Consider the following 22,201-nt stretch of genomic DNA (forward strand, 5'->3'; position numbering starts at 1 on the left):
ACAAAAATCTGATGTAATTAAGAGTGTTGTCAGCAGCATCATTACAAATGATTCTAATATGTATGAATCTGTCACTCGAAAGCCCACAGGAAAAAGTGCCTAGATGCTGTTACAATGCAAGATACCACGGCACTCATTTACATTTGGAAAGATCGAAGCTTCCTTCCTTCACATCATCACCAGGAGAATATGTGGCGCCTCAAGCGTACTAGTTTTACTGCATAACCGACACAAAATGCCTGTGACATATGATACACCTTCTTATTTAGTTTGTTTCAGGAAAGCAGTTCTTCAATGCAATACGTGAAGAAAACTAATTGTCGTACAGATATGTGGCTGGAACGTGACTAACCCTGCTTAAATGCATGAAAAACATGTCATTGTGAGAGTAGAAACCATTGCTTCAGGAATATTGTGGTTGTGTGTGCGGCATTTTTCCTTTCTTCTAAAGAGGAGTTTTGCACTACCTATACCTCTGTTTCTTTTTGAAACCCTGCCCCCTCCCTTTTTTTTTTTTTTTTGTAATGCACCCTTATGGGTACATATAAAGTTCAACGAAGTGTAATGAAATAACTATATGCCCTTCATGTGTGCCAACATAGATGTGTTTGCCCAAAATCTGTGAAACTGTTGTTGCTGTTGGGTGCTGTTAACTTGCAAACCATCCCCCCCTCCCCATAAGTCACCTATTAATTTCCAGAATACACCAGCTGAAGACATCACATGTTCATCACTGGCTACTGAAGTTAGGCGGTCAGCCATGCAAAAACATCTATGTTATTTTTCTGCATATTAAGCAATGTCCCACATTTCTCCTCCCAGACTTTGTCCTTGATGATGTGGTACACCGCGTTCACTACACTAATATACTGTCTGGTTTTGTAGCTTTGTGCTGACACAGCTGAATTAATATATCGGTTTTTGCAAAGTTACAACTGCCAAAGTGTCTCAAAAGACAACAGAAAGTGTGGAAGAAAGATATACAATCCTATACTTCCTAAAAAATAATAGCAGCTCATTGTAGATAAGATGCATCTGATTTCAAGTTTCATTCTTTTCTTTATATGAGCTTATTTGCATTGCATTCATTTGTCCATTGCAACCTTCCACTTACTGTCCATTACATATCAATACAGAAAGCTAGCAGGCAATGGCCAGTGCTGCTGTTTGCTTTGATATTCCACTGTGTTGTTTCTCAAGAAATAGCACAATCTCTCAGCACACAGCTGTGCAGTTTATAACTGCGTAACTACGCAGTGCACAAATGCATGGGGCACATGCACAAATTTTTCAGAGCTTTACCATCTGTACTTCAGGTTGTCTGCAATACAGGACAGTGTAGAAAACTGGGAACAGTCAGAGACCTATAACATGACTTAAAATCTAAAAAAGATAATTCTCAAGAATGCTGTATGGAGCTGCTGATGTAATTGTGCAATACCTTAATTTGCACAATTGGACAGTGGCAGTTCTCAGAGCAGCCTTGCCAAAGGAGAAGCAGAGGTCACACGGGCCTCTCATGTGATTTTTCGGTCAAGTTCAGCTATCTGTGTCACAGTGAAGTGGTAACTGCAACTGCATCACCATAGAAATTCTTTTTGAACAAAAAGCCTAAATTAAAAGCCTCAGCTGGCATATTCTAGCACGGCATCAGCTGTCAGGAGTTTTTAGGCATTGGTGGTGGTGATTGTTTGGCATGTAATGGTGCAATGATAATGGAAGTGAGGTTGTTTACAATGCGAGTATGAAGTCAAGAGAGGAGCTTATAAAGAATGAGTGCAGAAAAATACATAAGTCACTGACCAGGTATGTACGTAAAAGGGTTTCCTCAATAATATATGACTCAGAATCCGGGGCCGGTGGTAGGGGTGCGCGGGGCCTGAGGCAAAGGCGCATCGTGGGGCCTGTTTCACACCAGCAGGAATGAAAAGATAAGAAATGGTAAAATTTTCGCAGTGGGAGATTTTAGCAGTACGGGAAATGGCAGCAGGAGAGAAGGGTGCGAAATCCTCGGTATAGCTTGCAGGGTTGGCGGATTTTTCTTAAAAGTGGGACTTTTTCTCATCACATGACAGAATGGCACATAACACATTATTCTCTCATTTCTGTTTTAGTCGAACATCCCACGTGCGATTAAGTGTATACTTGATATTTAAAAAAAAGTAATCTCTGGTTGAGGGCTTTGTGCGCGGGGCCTAAGGCGGTCGCCTTACTCGCCTTACCCTATCGCCGGCCCTGCTGTGAACAAGCAAGCACAATGCAAATAGCAGCACGGATTTGCTTGTACCTGATGTTGCAGCTGTTGTTGTATGTGTTTGCCTTTGTCCATTGTATGTTTGCTCCGCCCTTGAAACACCATTACTGAGACAAATAAGACCTTCTGTACGAGATATTTGATCCATTTGAACAGCAAAGAGAAGATTGTTTGTATTTTGTGTATGTGGTCTCAATAAACAAGAAACTCTGAATGGCTCGGACCTATTGTAACGACTGTGCCCTTTTACTCTTGCAGATATGGCGTCTGTGATGTCAAGTGCGCTCAATATATGACTGTAGGACAAGTGTGTACATTCCCATTATATTAAGTTCCAGCAAGTGACAGTCACAACACAGCCAGTCTTTGTTAGCTGAACAGAATAAATCAATTCAGTGCTTGATGATTTGTACAAGAATGTTATATGCAGAGATACGCTGTCCGACGCGTGTTACCCATTACGGCTTCTCGAATTCAGCATTATGTATTCGATACACGGTGTTTTTCACAATTATTTTACTTCACAAAATTGTATAGATTATCATAGCTATGTGGAACTTCTGTGCGAACTTTGTGTTTCCTCTCATATAAACCTCTGTGAAGTAGGGTAGGGTCCTTTGACTACCGGGGGTAAACATCCCATGTCATCATAACTTCTCTATCATTTATTGTTGTTGTTGTAGATGCTTGCGAATTTCGAGATATGCAGAGAAACTCTTTCATTAAATGGAATAGCTTAATCATATGTATATTGCTCTCAGTCTATTATTTTGCTATTTTCTATTATTTTATGTTTCCAGCGATTTAAGCACACATTTGAATCACACATCACAGGCACAACTGCTTGCTCACACCTGTCGCATTTAGTCTAAATTGTATTATGCTGCAGAAGACGAAAGTTCAGGGAGTTCAGAACAGTCCCCTTGTGATTTGTAGTTGTTGATCGCAAACTTTTCCGAAGTTCAGCAGCAGGCACTTGTGTTTCCGATCGGCAAACACTAATCTCCATCTTCCGTTTCCTCCCCCTTTTTTTCTTTCGTCTAATAAATATACCCCCCCCCCCATCTTGCCTGCGAAGAAAGGACTAGTGAACGAGTTACTCTTCTTGTTGCAATCTGGAATTATATGCTTGGTTTCACAAACGAACAAAAGCTTTCCTTGCCGTATGAATTATTTTGAGTGCCAGATACCCAGCGCTGTCGCCGATCGGCTTCCCTATTTTGGCCGGGGCAGTGCCAGTGCCGTGTATTACGGCTTTGGCCCGGGGAAGCAGTGGGGGGGGGGGGGGGGGGGGGTATATTTATTAGACCAGTGGGAAAAAAACGGGGGGGGAGGGGGGGTAGCGGTGAAACTTCAGACACTTCCCAGTTTCGCTCGAGATGAAGAACCACCTGAATGCACTCAGCGTAGCGAACCGCGGTCGGTTTTACACAAACTCATGTGATCCCTATCCAGCAAAGCCATGCAGTAGTACGCGTAAAACACATTTACCTTATAAAACTACGAGCACATGTCCACATGTAACAGGACTACAGGACTTCCGCGCGGGCAGAAGCGACTTTCTCACGTGACATATGACGTTCGCCGAGAGGCGGAGCCCGTGACTCGAGCTACACAGAGCCATTTATGGGCCTCTATAAACGGCTCTGGAACTACAGCCGAAAAGAGTCTCCCCACACCATTCCGCAACCACCTGTAGCCAGGGTGTCGGAGCGAATCGAAAAGCGGAACCGAAAACCGACAAAAAAACAAACAAAAAAAAACGCTATTTTGGTGCGAACCGGAACGGAATCGAAACCGTATACGTTTTTCTCGCTCAGGAGGGACGTTGCCAAAGCTTATTCGCTCTTCGCGCGTTCTTGTTATTGTTCTTGTATGCAAGTACTTTTGCGCCCGTATTACTCTGCGGCTGAAAATTCTGCGAGTCTGCGACGGGAGTACGAACAGCGGCAGGGATATATCCGGGCTTTCCTAGACTGCCTGTACGCCGTACAACGAATAATTGCTAAAACTTGTGGGATTTGCTCCTGCAAGTAGCCTTCCCCACCGGGTTGTGGTCTAAATAACCGGTACGTTCCCTAACGCCAACCAAGAATGACTCTGACACAGGTTTGGAATAACTTACATTGCTGACTTTATTCCTGCAACGTCTGCTCACTTCCAAGTCCCAGGCACGAGTGACCCCTTCCTCCCCAGGGTCCCCTCCCGCGACACCTTCCACTGACCTACTTCCATGCGGCAAATCGGCGCACGCGGCCAAACTGGCCAGTGGAAATTTCCTGTGTCGAGGGATCGCCTGGGGGAGATGAGGTCACGGGACGGCTCCCCATGTGTCCCCCAAACAGGGTCACCACAAACTGTAATCGATAATTTCGTGGGAATATTCAAGGAATATATTACACGTCCGTGAGAAAGCTTGTGGAAATTATAAAGGGATCTAGTGCGAACGTCAGAATGCTCACTCACAGCAAAACGGAAGTTGCTAAATTCACACCATTAACAGGAAAGTATGTCGATTTACTTCTTGAGAATCTACCACGCCTTGTGACTCCAGTCCTCTCCTCGGACACCAGAGATGAACTAGTGCAGTTATGGGATCTTCTCAGAGGTGTGGTAAAAGAATTTGAACAAGATACTGCAGGGAAAGATCTTCGTCCGGAGACGTTAAGTTCCTAACTGTGTTTCTAATCAGGGAACCAAACGCAAGGGGTACGAACAGGAGCACGTGACCCAGTATATACATGTTTTTTCGCATCACGCCGCGGTGAGCCACATGCAGCAGCGCTGCCTAGGATGGTTTTCCAACCAAGCACTAGAAAAGAAAAAGAGTGTCTTAAAGAACCTACATCATCGGCGAACAAACAAATGGGGCGCATCATGGGATGGACTAAAAATATGTAAAAGGATAGAAGAAAATTCATCTGCACTATCAGAAACGTGACGTCACGTACTGGGAAGAAGGTGGCATCCAAGGCACAAGAGGAAAGACGCCACGTTTGAGTGTCGAGCTCAACTAGCGCGTGTCACACACAGATGTGACGCGAGGTGGGCTAAAACGGAAATCGGGAACAGCGGAATTGTGACGACGTCCAAAGATATTAGCAAGCTGAGGCAAACGTTGCGTCACAGTTTGAGTAACGTGATTTGAAACTGCCCCCGTTTATTTTGGCTTCAACGTTAAAAGGAGGACATTGTGATCGCATATGCAGCCATGCGAACTTTTTCCCAACATGAAGACGACACTAACTCTGATGTGCAAATCAAATGTTCATCGTGCTTCATTCGTATTTATTGGACTCATACGTACTAACAATCGAGGCTACACAACTGACTTTTACGTGGCGCACGCACACTCTAAGAAAAAAAGGAGTAAAACGGGGAGTAATTGCAGCTTCTACTCCCCTAGTCTGCAATTACTCCCCATTTTAGTCCCCTAACCCAACATTTAGTCCCGACGTTTACTCCCCATGACTGCAAATTGTCACTAAACTTCGCGAATGGTCTCCTGAATGCAAAAGTCTACGTAAATATGTGCCCTTGGTCAATTTGAACGACATAAGGCTGTATAACTCACACAACGTAGCAATTTTCCAGCCACACAGAGTAAGAAACAGTTAGCGCATCTTTCTTCGCAAATTGTGCCCTAGTATGGCGCAAGATTTTATATCAGTCGATATATCACGGTTGACGGTTTGCTTCAAAGTATCTTCATGCATGCGCACCAATTATGTACCTGGGACTCTTACAACAGCGCGTGAAATGCGGTCTTCAACCTGTGACATTCATTTACTCCCGTGCATTTACTCCCGAAAGGGACTATTTTTTGTGGCAATGCAATTACTCCCCAAAAGGAGGAAAAGTACTCCTTTTTTCCTTAGAGTGCAGTTATTTATCAACCAGTCAATAAACTTTTCTTCACACCTACAGAAACCAAGATGAACGAAGGGAAAAAAAAAAGACGGCGATAGCGTATAACACAGTCCCAAGCAGTCTGCTGAAAGCGCGAGCATGTACGGTTGGATCAAGATTGTAAATCTTCAGAAGAACCACGCTGATAAGACAGCACACCTGCTAGCACCCTCTCCACTGACGAAAAGAAAAACCAGGAGCACGGCTGTCGAACAACACGCGGCATTAGGCTGCAATAGGGATAGATTTGAGCCACTACGGCGTCAGCTATGTGAGGTAGGGAAAATAAAAGAAAGGAACGCAGAACGATTTCTTTGTTTTCGTTGATTGATTGATTGATTGAAAGAAAGAAAAAAAATGGGGACTGTAGCCCTCATCACGAGGGCCGGCTACCCCAGATCACCTAAGGAAAGGAATTCCAGACACATCCACCATCACCCACTGGAGATGTCGCGAAGCAGCGACGAACGCCACAGACAGGTCATAGCCCATCTAACAGCTTGGTGTCCCTTAAAAACTGTGTAACGGCTCGCAAAGCTGGCAGTTGAGTGCTCATTGGCCATGGGCCCAGCACCTTCTGCACTCCGAAGGGTCGATTGTCAACCCGGCCTAACGTGGCTACAAGTCTGTCACGACACTCAGAGTATCTTGGGCACGTAACTATAATATGTTCGACGTCTTCGACTGAGCCACAGACTGGACAATTAGGAGAGTCCGCCTTCCCAAGCCTGTACAGGAGTCTTACACTGTATTGTACATTGAGCCGGAGCCTGTGAAACAATGACGTAATCTGTCGTGGCATGGATGTTGGGAGGACCAGAGCTAGTTCGGGGTCAACCCGGTGCAGAAGGGAAGATCCAGCCTCGCCACAAAACCATTGATCTTTTGACAGCTTATGGCTCAGAGACGTTAAGGCACTCTTGGCGTCCACCTTCGTGAAGTAAACACTGCGGAATGTACTATTTCCATGTGCTTTCCCGGCGTTGTGATCGGCCGCATCATGCCCGGTGATCCCACAGTGGCCAGGTATCCACCGGAAAATCACGTCATGGCCAGCGATCACTGCTTTTTGGTGCGCTACTAGTATGTCATTGTTTTCGTTGTCTGAATTTGTGCGTATCTTGTCCAGTGCTGATAGATGACAACAACAGAAAGTCGTGATTTCTTAACTTTTTTTTGTAGTTTCGTGGTGAACCACATATCTACAGTATCTAAAAAATGCAGATGACAAGGAAACGAGCATTATTGTGATCAAAAGAGAGCAGAGTAATGTGTTGTAATACAAATGGACCACGTGACCGCCTTTTACAATTGCGTTTCCCTCGCTAGAGAGGCTCGCGAGGAAGCGTGACATCCTATAGCTGTATCATAAATTGTCTTCAGGTATTATTAAGCCCCCTCCCCACTTGCCAAAAAAAAAAAAAAAAGAAGAGAGCGAGAAAGAAGCACAAACGAAACCGCAGTCTATACAAACGGTGTGTTGCCACTCGGTTCAGCCACTCGGAGTTTCTGAATATATAGATCAGTTTTATCGTTCAGCGTCATGCGCATGCGTGCATGGTTGTCCTACTTCCCTCCTTTTACATGAGCATCAGTAGGTTCTCTGCACTGCCAGCCTAGATCTATCGTGCCTCAAAATACTTTGTTTCTACAAGGAAACTGAATGTTGATAGTTCGTTAGGCACACTTTAGCCCGCTAATTTTCGTCGAATCTTTTATTTGTATATGTCTCAAATTTTGCAAGCGTGTCCATTTTTTTGTGCGCTATTTCATAAATACGATTGTAGATTCGGTCTACTCGAACGAGCCTCGAATTCTTCCGGGAGTCAGTATGGAAACACATGAGGATATACAGGTTGTCCTTTTTTAGGTGCCACAGTTGTTATTAAAAATTTAGTAGAGCCCCGGACGTGCCGTTTGGGCGCCTAACATACCTGGTCTCTCGGACATCTTTCCTAGACGGTCGCATCAGTGTTCGGTATCTAACTAAAATCATTTACTTAATTAGCTTCAATAATTTTCAAAGATAAGAGATTGACCCAATGACAGCATCGAATCCCCTGGAGTCACTGGTAACATTACCATTTTCTGGACAAAAATCGAAACACCTATAGCACGAGAATATGGCCCGGAAATAACTGCAATGTGGTGGTCATTGTTGTTTCGAAGCTTCAAGCGCGTTTTACCCTTTCTTCTAAACGCGAAGAAGAAAAAGTTCACCGCGTGCTTTCTCCCTTACATTTAGGGAAGAGGGCAAAAGAGCGCCTAAAGCCACGAAACAAGAATGACCGTCGCATTCCCGTTACTTCCATGCCATTTTCTCGCGCTATGGCTGTTTCGATCTTCTTTTTTTGTGTGTGTGATTAATTCAATTAAAAGGTTAATTATATAATTTTAGTTAATTAGTCATTACCGGCTAGGAAATATGTTCGCCGAGCCAGGTATGTTAGTCGCTGAAAAGGCATATCTGTTGTTCTCATAGATGTTTCATAAAAAAATCCGTGGCAGCGAAAAAAAAACGACACGCTGTCCATGAGGATGATATCACCGTTGATAACTATTGAGCAGTGATGGCCACTAACTACTTATACAGTAGTTTAACTATAACTACTAAGTACTTCGCGATGAAGTAGTTTAACTAGTAGTTCACTACTTTTCAGGGGAGTAGTTAAAATTACTTCTTTAACTATTGCAGTGTATTTTAACTACATCTATAACTACTTAACGTTGTCCATCAACACCAATCCCTTGTAGTGTTCTTGGACGCCTAAATATGAATCAAAAGCAATGATAAACTTTGGCTCAAGCCATTCCTTCGATCGTGAAATACAAAGCTTGCGGCGGGTTTCTTTCTGTGCCTATGCGATAAACTAAGTTGCAGAATTATTTCACAGCAAATGAGGCTTCGCTAGACAAGCATTAGAAGTGAAGATTTAGTACACATGCACGACACAATTGCTCTGCACCTCCGTTCTCATCAAACAAGTAGCTCAAGGTAAAAGTCGGAAGCACAATCGTGCCGTAAAGCTTGCGGCAAAATCAGAAGTAGTTGGGGCCTGCAGAAACCTTACTACTGTAGTTAACTACTCAAAATAGTAGTTTAACTAGTAGTTGCCGCTACATTTCTGCAAGTAGTTGATAACTACTTTTTAACTACAATCAGGTAGTTTAACTACATGTAGTTAACTACTGGCCATCATTGCTATTTAGAACCACTAAAAGCGTTCACGTTGGCGTCGGGTTGCAAGATGACGTTACGCGAGCTCACCGCTGCTCTCAAAGCAATATGTTAAGATTAAATATCCTAAAGTGATATACTGATGCAAGCCATATAGGGCAAGAATGATATAGGACAGCTATGGCGGAAACCTGTGTCATCTGACGCGTTGCTCAGAATTTTGTTGAACGCATCTTTGTTCCGCTTATCCTATTGCTAGGGTTCCCTGTTTTCGGTTTTAATCGAAAAACGTCGAAAAACATACGCCGACTAAATCTGCCCTCATTCGGTCTTAATATCGAATAAACATCGAATACAGAGGAACATTCCAGGAGCCATGACAGATAAATGGCTATCCAGCTTCAGATTTCAACATGCCAAGCAGGCTTTCCTTTATTGCTCTTCTTTCTTGGTATTTGCTAGGGTTTGATGACCTGCGACCACATTGAGTGTTCCAGGGTCAATCTCTTTGTCCCGGATCGGGCGCGCTGGTCGCAATACGCTGTGCAAGTGCGTCTCTGCGCATGAGAGGAGGCAGTGAGAGGGATGAAGGAGGGCGCCGCCGTAGCCAATGGGGCTGCCCGAGTGGAGTAACCGGGAGAGGAGATATGCGCAGAACGCTCGGTTACTTCCAGAGCGTATCTCATTCTTCTGCCATTGTAGGTGCCCCACCGCGCTTGTGAACCTTGTAGGGACGTGACATCAAGTAGAATCTCGGTCACCAGCTTTAGTTGTCTAGTGGAGAGGTTGGCACAGTACATACACCTCCACTTTCCACGTACGGCGGTCCTGTCTTTCCGCGGCACACGAGATGGGAAGGAAGAGGTCATCGGATCGCTTGCGGAAATCAATATTTTGAACTCCTAGACAAGGAAGATGTTGTCGTTTGCAAGTATTGTCGCGTGACAGTTAATGTGGGCTTGTGACTGTGGAAGAGGTGCAGCGCGCATATCGGAGCATGTACAATCGCGGCGCCAACAAACGCGTGCAAACAGGGCGCCACGTGAATCTGAAGAATCCTCGTAACGAACAAGGGAAGCAAACTCCTTCTGATCATTTCTTGCAGCACTTGTAATTGCTATTCGCCGATAACTGTCAGGTAAACCATGTACACGCAAGGAAAAACATCGAAAAACTCGTGAAAATCAATAAACATAGAAAAACATATGTCGAATCCGCCCAAAAATAAACATCGAAAACGAGGAACCTATTGCATACTCAGAATTATTGAGTTTTCGTCTGCTTCTTCGAGCTCTGTGAAAAAGACACTTTCTCTGGATATCCAACATTACCAACGCCAATTTATCAGTATTATCCAGGACCGACGGGAGAGGTTTTTCGCAGTAGCTTCCAGAAGAGGAGCCCGCTTTACTGGCGGCACAGTCTCACGCCCGCACCGCCTAGTGCGTGCCTGGGGGGGGGGGGGGGGGCACTCTCCCAATCTGCGCGCATTCTGAGGTGAGCGCATTCTGGAAGCTACTGCAGAAAACCAAAACCAGGACCGACACATTGGTGTCTATAATTATCAACCTATCCTCGATAAACTTGGTTTGACAATCCTATCACATCGTAGAACCTCAGATATCACATTTTCCTGTGCAAAGTAGTACATGTCGTGTTAAGCTGCCCTTGGTCTATTTTCTGCCCTTCATTTTAGTTCGTTCTCGTATTTGCATACTTCCTTCATCATCTTCACATAATGTTCCACGTGCAGCGGGGTAGGGTTCGCACCTCCGCTGTGAAACACCCTATCTGATCGTCATCATTTATTGTTGTTGTTGTGCCGTTCACTCTGACGACACCTTTTTATGTTTTGTTTGATTGCTCACAGTTTAACAGATACCAACGGACTTCGTAACAGCCACAATGTACACACGTTTGCTCCTTATAACAACCTCAACGATGTCAGTTCTCCTAACAGCTGTCAAGTTTTTAGTTTTTTACCCTTACCACGTGATGTTACACAGAAATATCTGCTCCCAGTATTGTTATTTCTTGTTTGTGTTGTTTATCTGTTGTTGTCTCTTCTGCGCTGGACCATTTCCCAAACCTGTGGTTGCGCGTGGCCTTGAATGTAGGCTTCGCCGCATCGCGTTCGGGCGGCGATGGAAGGCTCCTTTACAGATTCAAAATTTCGAACCCGAAAGGAACCTTGAAGATGCCACTATTCATGCCGAAAAATGGCTCAAAAGTTTTGTCCTGGCAGAGGTAAGCTGCCATTAAAGAACGAATGAAAAGCGCTGCCACCAGAATATGTAGCACGCGCTTTTCGTTCCAGAATACACGGGCTTTATGGGGGCCTTTTTAGGTGAAGCCTGCTTTACGTTTTGTCCCTAATTCTTGGGCATGCATTGCAAGATCTACGTGTTTCTTATACTTCTTATAGGTTTAGGATACTTCTTATAGCTTCTCAGGAAGCGTATCAGTTAGCCAATGACAGCACATCATTTCGGAGATCCCGTTCACATTTAGTGTGGACACACTGTATATATGAACGGCTACCAAGCTGTTAACCCGCGCCTGTGTGTCAGCGTGTAGATTCAAACTATAATATTGGAAGTAAAAGTAACGTCCTTAGCCGGAGGTCAATAGAAGGGGCGTGGGAGCACCGCTAAATGGGGAGTCATGATACCCAACATGGAGGTGCTTTCCGCGTGACCTAATATTGGGAGTAAAAGCAAGGCCTTTAATCGGAATGTCAGTGGAATACTGCAAAGAAAAGGGGCGCTGGAGCACTGTCCAATAGGGAGTCAGAAAGACACCACCTAAATTGCGGATGCTTTGTGCATGCCAAAAATTGGGAGTAAAAGCAACGCCCTTAATCTGGGAGTCGCCGGAGCACTTTAAAGAAAAGAGGAGCGGGAGCTCCTCTTTTCTAGTGTGGAGTCAGAAGAACACCCAAAACCAGGGGCGCTTTCCGTACGCCCCTATATTGGGAGCAAAGGCAACGCTCTTAATAAGAATGTCAGTAGAGCACTTTAAAGAAAAGAGGACCGGGAGCACCGTCTAGTAGGGAGTCAGGAGAACACCCAAAACCAGGGGCACTTTACGTACGCCCTTATATTGGGAGCAAAGGCAACGCTCCTAATAAGAATGTCAGTAGAGCACTTCAAAGAAAAGAGGAGCGGGAGCACCGTTTAGTGGGGAGTCAGGAGAACACCTGAACCAGGGGCTCTTTCCGCACTCCCATATACTGGGAGCAAAGACAACGCCCTTAATCAGAGTGTCAGTAGAGCACTTCAAAGAAAAGAGGAGAGGGATCACCATCTAGTGGGGAGTCAGAAGAACACCTAAACCAGAGGCTCTTTCCGCACTCCTATATACTGGGAGCAAAGGCAACGCCCTTAATAAGAATGTCAGTAGAGCACTTCAAAGAAAAGAGGAGCGGGAGCACCGTCCAATACGGTGTCAGAGGACACCTATACTAGGGGTGTAAATGCAACCCCTGAAAGAAGATTGCCATGGGAGCACAGTCGTGTGGGGATTCTGAAGGAAACAAAGTATGATAGCGTCGTGAGACCTCTTTCACTTAGAGAGTAGTGGAGACTTTCTCGGAAGGGGCCTCAGTACAGCACCTACAGAAGGAGCGTCCAGAGTACACTCTCATCTACGGTGTAACGTGAACACCTGATGTAGTGGTGTACCCTCATCACCCATGGGGGAGTGAAATATGTGACGGCCGTGAACACCCCGAAAGGAGTACCGTGTGCACCCTTTTTTCTTAGGGTGTAGGATCCAAAAGGGCTGTTCTTGTTGAAGCGTGTGAACAATTTCCTTGATCTGTATGGTCTATGATCTGTGTCGAGTTGATAGCGCAGCCTGACACTTAGCCATTGCTGGCATGTGATTGGTTCATATGTGCGCACTCAGAAGCAGAAACAACACGGATAGGAGTTGGGGGAAAACTATGGTTGGTTGGTGGCGCGGTATACTGAGCGATTTGTCTGCCAGTGTTCTTTCGTGCTGTGGAGAAAATTCCGTGGACGAATAGCATTGGGCGTCGCTAAGTTGTCGTATCAGTAGCATTCTGATCGTCTGGAGGATCTGCGGCGGGCTGATGGTATTATCTGCCACTTAGTCATTGCTGGACTGTGGTTGGTTCGTGGCGCGTTATATCGAGCGATGTGGCTGCCGGTGTTCTCCGGAGGTCTGTGAACGCGTTACTGTGTGCACCGCTGAACTGGCTTTCTCGCCTCTGAGTCATTGCTTGCTTGTGGTCACCTTGCAATCTGTCTGCCAATGGTGTTCGGTGTCTTGGAGAAAATATCGCGGACGCCAGTGTGCCTGCTGTGTGAAGCCTAAGGAAAAAATATCATGGACACATGGCGATACAAGTATATACGGTGGGTTGATGCTATTGGACACCGCTAGACCAGTTCCTCTGTGGCCCTCCGGTAGTCTGGAGGAATTGCGACGGGTTGATGGTATTTCCCACCGCTAGACCAGTTTCTCCATGGCTCTCCGATTGTCTGGAGAACCTGCGGCGGGCTGATGGCGTTGTCCGACCGCGAGGCCGCTCTGTCCATGGTCCTCCGATAGCCTATAGAGGACATCTGCTGGGCTGATGGTGTTGCCCCATGCTAGGTACTCTATCCATGGTCATCCAATGGTCTGGAGGACCTGCGGCGGGCTGATGTTGTTGTCCGCCGCCTTGTCGCGCTCTTGTTCAGGGAACGGGAAGAACTTCCCGCTCCCGAACTTGGCCACGGTGGCCTAGAGTACTGGATTGGTTCTTCTGAGACCCCTTCCGGCCACAAAGCTCTATTGACGTCCTCGATCCACGCCTCGATGTGCACTCGCATGGCTTCAGACTCCGGCTGGGGTTGGGATCCCGAGAGCGATAGTTGCTGCTCTACAGATTCGACGTACAGCACGAACCCTTGAAGGCTTTTTACGCAGACGAAAGGTATGACCGTTAAGGCCATCATCAAAGTGAAGGCGGCGGCAGCCAGCAAGCCGCGGCCTCCTGGGATGTCTAGGTGCACCAGTGCTGCCCCGGTGGCAAAAAGCGCCCCGGACAGCAAGAATAAGGTGATTACGATGACGTACTTCAAGTTCCTCGAGGTTAGGAAGTCAGCCATGACGACAGCTAATACTAATATATTAGCAGAAACGAAAATATCCCTTCCTGGTTTCTTGCATATTTTTAATCGTCCTCTGACAGTAATTTATAATAGGGACAATCTAAAAAAAATTAGAAGGCATACCGACCACATAAATGACCGTATGATTATCAATTTAAAATGATTCTTGAGCTCCGTGTGCTAGCAGTATACACCAGTGAGTCAGTCACAGTTGGTAAGTAGACCCAATCACCAATGTTGGGATATGATAGCAGACAGAGGGTTCGATGTCAGTTACTAGAGGCGAATTCCATTGACAAAGCTATGTGCTCCTTGACCCTAGAACCAGAGCTGGATGCGTTTGCTCCCGTCAGGGACCAGAGACCGTTTTATTGGTAGATACAGGTCAGGCATGAAATTCTCCATTGCGTGTAGGCAGGGCGGGGGGGGGGGGGCATAGCATTTCCTCCACACATTGAGAAGTGTTTACTCACCCATTTACATAGGCTCCCATGGGGCAAAAGGACCGAAATTAGTGATGATTCCCCTCGTTCCTTTTGCGGGTAGCTATCAAATTAGTGATGGACTCGTGTGACGTCTTCCCCCCTATACTCCAAGGGTAAAAAGAGTGATTTTACTCCTTTTTGGGGAGTAAAAGCATTGGCACAGATATAGTCCCTTTTGGGAGTAAATGCACGGGAGTAAATGAATGCCACAGAGTGGAGACTACATTTGAGGCTCTGTTCTAAGTGTCCCAGGTACATAATTCGTGTCCGTGCATGAGAATACTTTGAATCAAACCGTCAACCGTGATATATCGAGTGACATAAAATCTTGCGACATACATAGTGCACAATTTGCGAAGAAAGAACCGCTAACTGTTTCTTACTTTTTGTGGATGGAATATTGCTAAGTTGGCTCAGTTATCCAGCCTTATGCCATCAAATTGCCAAGAGCATAAATATACGTAGACTGTTGCATTCTTAAGACCATTTGTCATGTTCAGTGACAATTTGCAGTCCTGGGGAGTAAATGTCGGGGTTAGGGGACTAAAATAGGGAGTAATTGCAGTCTAGGAGACTAGAAGATGCAATTACTCCCCATTTTATTTCTTTTTTTTCTTAGAGTGTAGCTGAGTGATCATCCGGTTTCCCAACCTGACTTTATTCTTTTTAACATTGCACAGGACCAATGTCCTTCTCCTTCAACCTTCTTACTTTGACAACGCTACTATCGAACGACAACTGCTATGTATAGTTCGTCGTGATTTCGATAGGAATCCTGGAGTGGCTCCTTCGCAATGTACACCGCGTGACCAACCCAAACCCCGGGAAAGTGATTTCGATTGTAGCGTGGTGCACTGCACTCCTGGGGATGACATATACGACATAACGTTGGTCTCGCAAACCCGCACGTCATCGCCAGCACGTGAACCGCGCTCCTTATGTATGCGAGGTAACGAAACATTCGATGTTTACTGAATAAGGTAAAGTTGAGTTGGTGCCTGTTGGAGTTGGAAAACCTTTCTTTTTGGCCTTCTTGAGACATAGGCAAAGAGCTGACTAGGGTGTGGATCAGTTACATATGCTTGTTAGGTAAATAACATTTTTAATTAATGAGCGTATGCAAATGGGCCACTCACTGCTCACCTCTTGGCCAATGCCTCAAAAGTTATGTTTGCGAAGTTATCTGAAGCATCAGAATTATTCAGCTGAGAGGTTTTTGTGAAACATCCGTTATATGCGACATATACCTGTAAGAAAATGAAAATTTAACACACGCCCTAGAGCCAGCTATACTAAATGTGCATGTTTCCCTTATCGGGTCTGTACGCTTACCTGGTAGCCACGTGCTATACTTTGAGTTCGCGTCGTAGGATTGCAGCAGCGAGTGTGCGAATCTGTCTGTCGTGAGTCTGTCTCTTTCCGCCTCTCAACTCGCCGTGGGCAATGCCCTCTATTATGTAGCACCAAGCAATGGCATTCCTTTAATGTTTACAGTGTTGTAAGCACTGCAACTTCGAGCTGCATGAGCTGCACGTCTTACGTCCTCCAACTCCAAAACTTCTTTCTCATACGGATAGTGTATAGGGACCAGTTTGGCTCAATACGGTAGGTCGAATTTGGAGAAGTGACGCTAGCGCTGCTCTCTCCTGGAGGTACCCGGGTTCGAATCCCGGTGCCGGCTGTGCTGTCTGGAGTTTTTCCTGGGTTTTCCTCAGACGCTTTCAGACATATGTCGGCACAGTTCCCTTAGAAGTCGGCCCAGGACGCACATTTCCCCAGGGCGTCAGTCATGACGTTGCCCACCTATGTGATGCCGACAACGGCGAGCCCTTTCACCATAACCAAACTGGTGCTCCCTCTTGAAAAGCAGAACAGGCCTATGGGCGCCTTTTACAAGGTACAGTTTTTTACAAGGTAATTTACGAGGTCAGGCATAGCAAAATTTTGCACAAGAAGGGCGAAGGACCTTCATTAAATTGAAAATGACAAAATACTAAGTAATTTTTCAAATGAATGCCTTTCTGCAATAATGATGCAAATTAATTTACATCGCTTTGGAGAGAAATGTTTTTATCGGTGCATGCAGACCTCTTTATACCCAAAGTATATACGTCGTATATCATGCAGGGCGCCCCAGCTAAATGCGAACCTATTTTTTTTTAAATATATATATCACTCTTTCCGGGATGAAATCAATTGCATTATAGCATAGGCTGACGGGCACTCCTTAGGAGGACATTAGCAGACTTCTAAGGCAATGTCTTAATTAAAGGGGCACTAAATTGCCGGTCAAAATTTTTCTAAAAACCATACAAATTGAAAGCAGGGTGTCCATATTACATGAACATGTCAAAGATGATTTGATTATTTACAAAGCGGGTCAAGGAGCGAAGTCGGCGCGCCTCTCTCTTTCGTTCATTACATCACGAAACGTCACTGCACGTACGTCAGACGGGAATGACCTATGAAGACCTGGTATTTTGGGACTTGTTTCCGAATGATGTTTTGCGACGTTTCGCGCCGCAGGCCAATCGCAGCCCCACAACAGATGAGCTCTGTCGACGGGCGGGGAGCTCCGTAAAGTAGTACCACTAACACAGCGGCTGTCATCTGCGTTTCGGTACTCTTGCGGTTCGCGATGCTGAACACACACGACTTACGGAGTTCCAAACTTTTCCGGACGTCTGCGACGGGAACATTATCATGTGATGCTACACACAATATGAGACTGAATGAACAGGTAGCAAATGGTTAACCCATCTGAAATAGTCGAATAGGCATTCCGGACGCTGCCGACGAAGTCGGAAATACAGACCGGTGAGTTTCTCAATTCTCTGTTCACTTTCATGCTAGACAAAACGCTCAGCTAACTGGGCTTAGCCCTCTTCATGAATAAAAAAACTCACATTGCTTTCATCATGCCAATAGGTGCCTGACGGTAAATATGCGTGATGATGCCGACGAACGAGGAGTGTGATCTTTTGCTGGGACTATACAGAAGAAGAAATCGCGGTATTGACTGCATCACGACACACACAGACTTTTCTACGGTGTGTTTGAACGACGTGGGGCTTCCGGCTAGCCCGCAGGAACCTACGCTAACACAGCGTCAAAACCCGTAAGCCACCGCAGAATTCGATTTGTGCGTTTCAGAAATTTGGTGGCCTAAACAGTGTATTTCCAATGTGTTTCACCAAAAGATTGTTCTTTTGGACTTATGATGTTATCACCTCGCACGTTTAGTTTGTGTGCAGAAGTATACTCATCCCGTATCTCTTGTTTCTTTTTCTTTTTTTGGAATAGCAAGCCGGCTCTTTGCTGGCTAACTTTTCCATTTTTTTTTCTTAATAAACATATATCCCCCCCCCCCGTTTTTCTTTCTCTTTTTGGTTGCTCCAGGCAGTATCATTTCACGCTTACTGGCAATTTGTCTTGTGGCTGTGTCAGTCGAAGTTCAGGAGGGTGTCCATACCATCTTGCAGCGTCGTCATTTCCCCTCTACGACGTGCCGAGGACTCAGATACGCAAGAGCAATGCAGAATAAAGAAACTACAAATTCACTGCTACTCATTTTGCGCACCTGGTTTATTTCGTTCTAGACCACAAGACATTTGAGCCTGGAGTGATTTTGTGCAACAGATAAGCACGAGTTTATCAGGATAAAACTGCATGACAATCTATTTATTTATACATATAAAATTATACATACTACAGTCTCTGTGTACCTATCAAAGTACATATTTTCAAAGACCTAAAGCTGCACTTAGAGAAATTGTGGCATACTGAGAGTTTGGCAATGTGAGACTCCAGACACTTGACTGAGAAAACGTTATATGTGCAGGCAAGCTGGTGGAGAAACTCCATTCCCACACGTCAACTGTATATATTTTTGGTTGTGTATTTTGCGGCAATTAAATGCCTTGCTGGTTTTCAGCCGTGTTGTTGTGTTTTACTTCAGTGTTCGCCCATTGCTCGGGCTTGCTCGCCATCCAGATATTTGGTGTGGTAACTTCATAAGTGTGCTGTGCAACACAAAGCAGTAAGAAGTGAAAAACAAACTGTAGGTGGTATTTTCAAATTGCCCTTTGTGCTTTATTTGTTTATTATCTATTTCTCTTGAGGTCTCTATTTCAGGTGTTGAGATGTACTTGGCTTCCAACTAGCTTTCCATTTGTTTCATTTGTTGCTACAGTGGCACATTAGAGCACCCTACGGGCACTATAATGAGCAGGATTTATGTATCAATATGTGGTTCATGAAATACTCTTGACATAAATGACAGCATGACATGACATAAATCACAGCATTGTCCTGCCGACATCACGTTTGCCTGACTTTAGTCCCCACCACTGCATTCGGTATGATTTCGTGACCTGCTTTACAATGCAAAACCCGTGATGACAGTCCCGTCAGTATGACAGAATACTGCATGTCATTTACTTGTCATGAATGACCGTTCTCCTGGAGCTGCTCAAAGTGAACAGATATCATGTCAAGTGAGGCATTCGTCTACCTAAGCGGTACACAGAACTCATATCTTCACAAATATTTAGCACATACTCTACAATACAAGCTAGAATATGAATATGAAGACCCGACACAGAGTACAAAGCTCAGTACAGTCAGCATGGTACATGTAAAATCCTTGAAATCTCAGCTTGTGACGAGTCAGCCTCATAGTGAAAACTCGCACAATGACATCCCGCACATCATCCCTCACAGAGGATGATTGCGTCTAAGCAACTTGTATGCCGTGCCATCATATTGCTGGCAGCCATGGCTGGAGACAGACAACATTTGAATGGCTGTACTGTACATGAGTTCGTAATTCAAAAGTCTCCGTACGAGAAAGAGGGTAACATTACTTTTAACTTACTGGTTAAATTTGGACAAGAAGGGAGAGTAACAATATTTACAGTGAGGGAGCTATTTGGCAAATGCAGGGAGCAAGGTAGAGTGAAAATGTAAGAACGTTACCCCCCTGGTGCTCCTCGTTTTCTCACAGTGTGGTTGCTCTTCACCTAGACAATCGGGAAACACGAGAAGCTACAACTACTTCTTTCGACAGTCTTGCCCCTGCATGGCTCATCGGTGCTGGAAATGACCTTGGGATCTTATTCTTCTTGGCAGAAGTGAAGGATGTCTATGTCCTAGACTCCACTTCAGCTTGGGCCATTAGCTTTGTGACGTAACCTGGCATAAAGATTAAAAAATATTAGCAGCATGCAACATTTAGAAAAAGTTGGACATGAAGAAGCCAATGGTCACTTGATACGTACGGAAAGTTGGTGGGGTCTGTATAGGACATGCAACTTGCTGTCCTCCCTTCGCTTTGCAGCACTTGACTTTCCATCGCTGCTTTCCATCAAGGGTTTCTGCTTGGCAGCGGTCTGAATTTTCATTCCAGTGCAGAACCGCCAACCTTGTCCTATTGAGAACCAAACATTTGTAACCATCTGCCACATTAATTCGTGCATGTGGCTGGTTTAATGCACATTTCGTCTTTTGGTACAATATCATGTGCATGTTTATTTTTGTTTCACCATGTGCCATCCACAGCCATGTGCAAACAAAAGCTACTCACCTGGCAAGCATCCCCTCGGGGGAAAATGCAACTGACTTCGGTGCGAAGCGAGTCAGCAGACTGTGGAATGACTCAAGTGCATATGTCTGGGTATTCGGTGACACCTGTGCCACATCCTTCAGAAGCCGTTAGTCTCCTGTGATATCACTGAAGTTCACATATGCTTGTGAATCTAAAGTGTGCATTGCTCTGTTATCAATATGATGTATGATAAATGAACAAATAATTTGTAACAATATTGGCTAACTAAGAAATCCAATAGTTTCACAAGAAGGAAACATGGGCGTGTCAAGACAGATGCTGTGTTGAAGGAACAAAAATGTGAAGAGGAAGAGACGATGACACGACGAACACATGCTCCACTGCACTGTTCATTGTGTCGTCTCTTCCTCTCAGTGTTTTTGCTCCTGCAAATCAATTAGTGTATATGATAAAGTGACAGGGTTATTCACAATAAAAACGTCTTACGAAGCTTGCTCAAACTAACCAGGGTCGAGCCAGTCTCCATTGGTGATGGGTTCATGTAGGCAACGCCGGTATGTGCCGCAATGCCCATCGTGCACATTGATGACATGGTTCTGAATACTGAGCCAGGCGTCAACTGCCATCTGGCCATTACCACCACCTGCTCTGGCACACCAATACAAATGGTTGGATGTGCCCTGGATCCACCCTTGGAGGCTTCGGCAGGAGGCACTTTTGCTAACACTGGACAGCTTCTTTTTCACACCTGAAATTGTGTACCATGATTAACATTGCAACTGCAGCTGCAGAAAACTTACTTTTTGAGATGTGCCAGATATCAAAGTGGCGTGTGATGTCTGGCTCATGAACCTGCATGTGCTTCCTGATGGCGGGGTGGCGGTCAGTGGTGAAGGATTTCACCTTTATCCCTGTAAGACAGGAACCCAAAATGCTGCATGTAGCAGGGCCCACAAAATTTCATGATGCAAATGTGCTCACCTTGCTCTTTCAGGAATGCAAGGCCAGGATAAGGCCTTCTTTCTCCATCTGCACACTCGCCATTGTCCTCTCAGACTACAACACGAAGAACAAACAAAAAGCATTTTAATTCTATAATCTACCAAGCCAGCAAGCAATTAATCATTAGAAGTTTTTCTTTCCATTATCCAATTTTACACTACCAACAAGTACTTACTTCACCCAGCTGTACTTGTATAGACTGTATTATCTTGCTAATTTGGGCGACATGTACGCTGTAGGTCAAAAACTTCGAGGAAAACCCTGGCGAGTCACATCTTCCGTCTCCAGATGCGTCAACTGACTGGCCTGTCAGTTCATCAGTTCACTAGCCTCATGCAACCACACCTGGCAAAAAAACAAATAAATAAGTAAATAAATAGCATAATAAAAACAACCACTGTCCAGCATACAGACATAATAAAGCAATACACATAAAGTTTCCAGTGACGTCAGCACAAGTCTGAGAGAGAGAAACCCATCCAAAAAAACTTGTTCCGAACTGACCTTCTCAACAGCTGGGTACAAGAAGTGCTGCTGGTACTTGTAGTAAGTCTGGAGGCTAAAGGCCTGAATGTTAGCGTGCTTCAACATTCTGAGTACGAGGGCTACCCTGACACCTGAGAAAAACATGGCACCAGACAGCGTGAGGGTTCCCTCTGGCCTCCCATTTATCAGTCGCTGACT

At 45.1% G+C, this 22,201-nt stretch overlaps 1 pseudogene; it reads right to left on the bottom strand.

Moving 5' to 3' along the window:
• Positions 1–20,092: 20,092 nt before the first annotated feature.
• On the bottom strand, positions 20,093–21,559 carry LOC135382343 (uncharacterized; annotated as a pseudogene).
• Between the last annotated feature and the right edge of the window lie 642 nt (positions 21,560–22,201).

The sequence above is a fragment of the Ornithodoros turicata genome, chromosome 1, assembly GCF_037126465.1.
Source record: "Ornithodoros turicata isolate Travis chromosome 1, ASM3712646v1, whole genome shotgun sequence".
NCBI classification, from domain to species: domain Eukaryota; kingdom Metazoa; phylum Arthropoda; class Arachnida; order Ixodida; family Argasidae; genus Ornithodoros; species Ornithodoros turicata.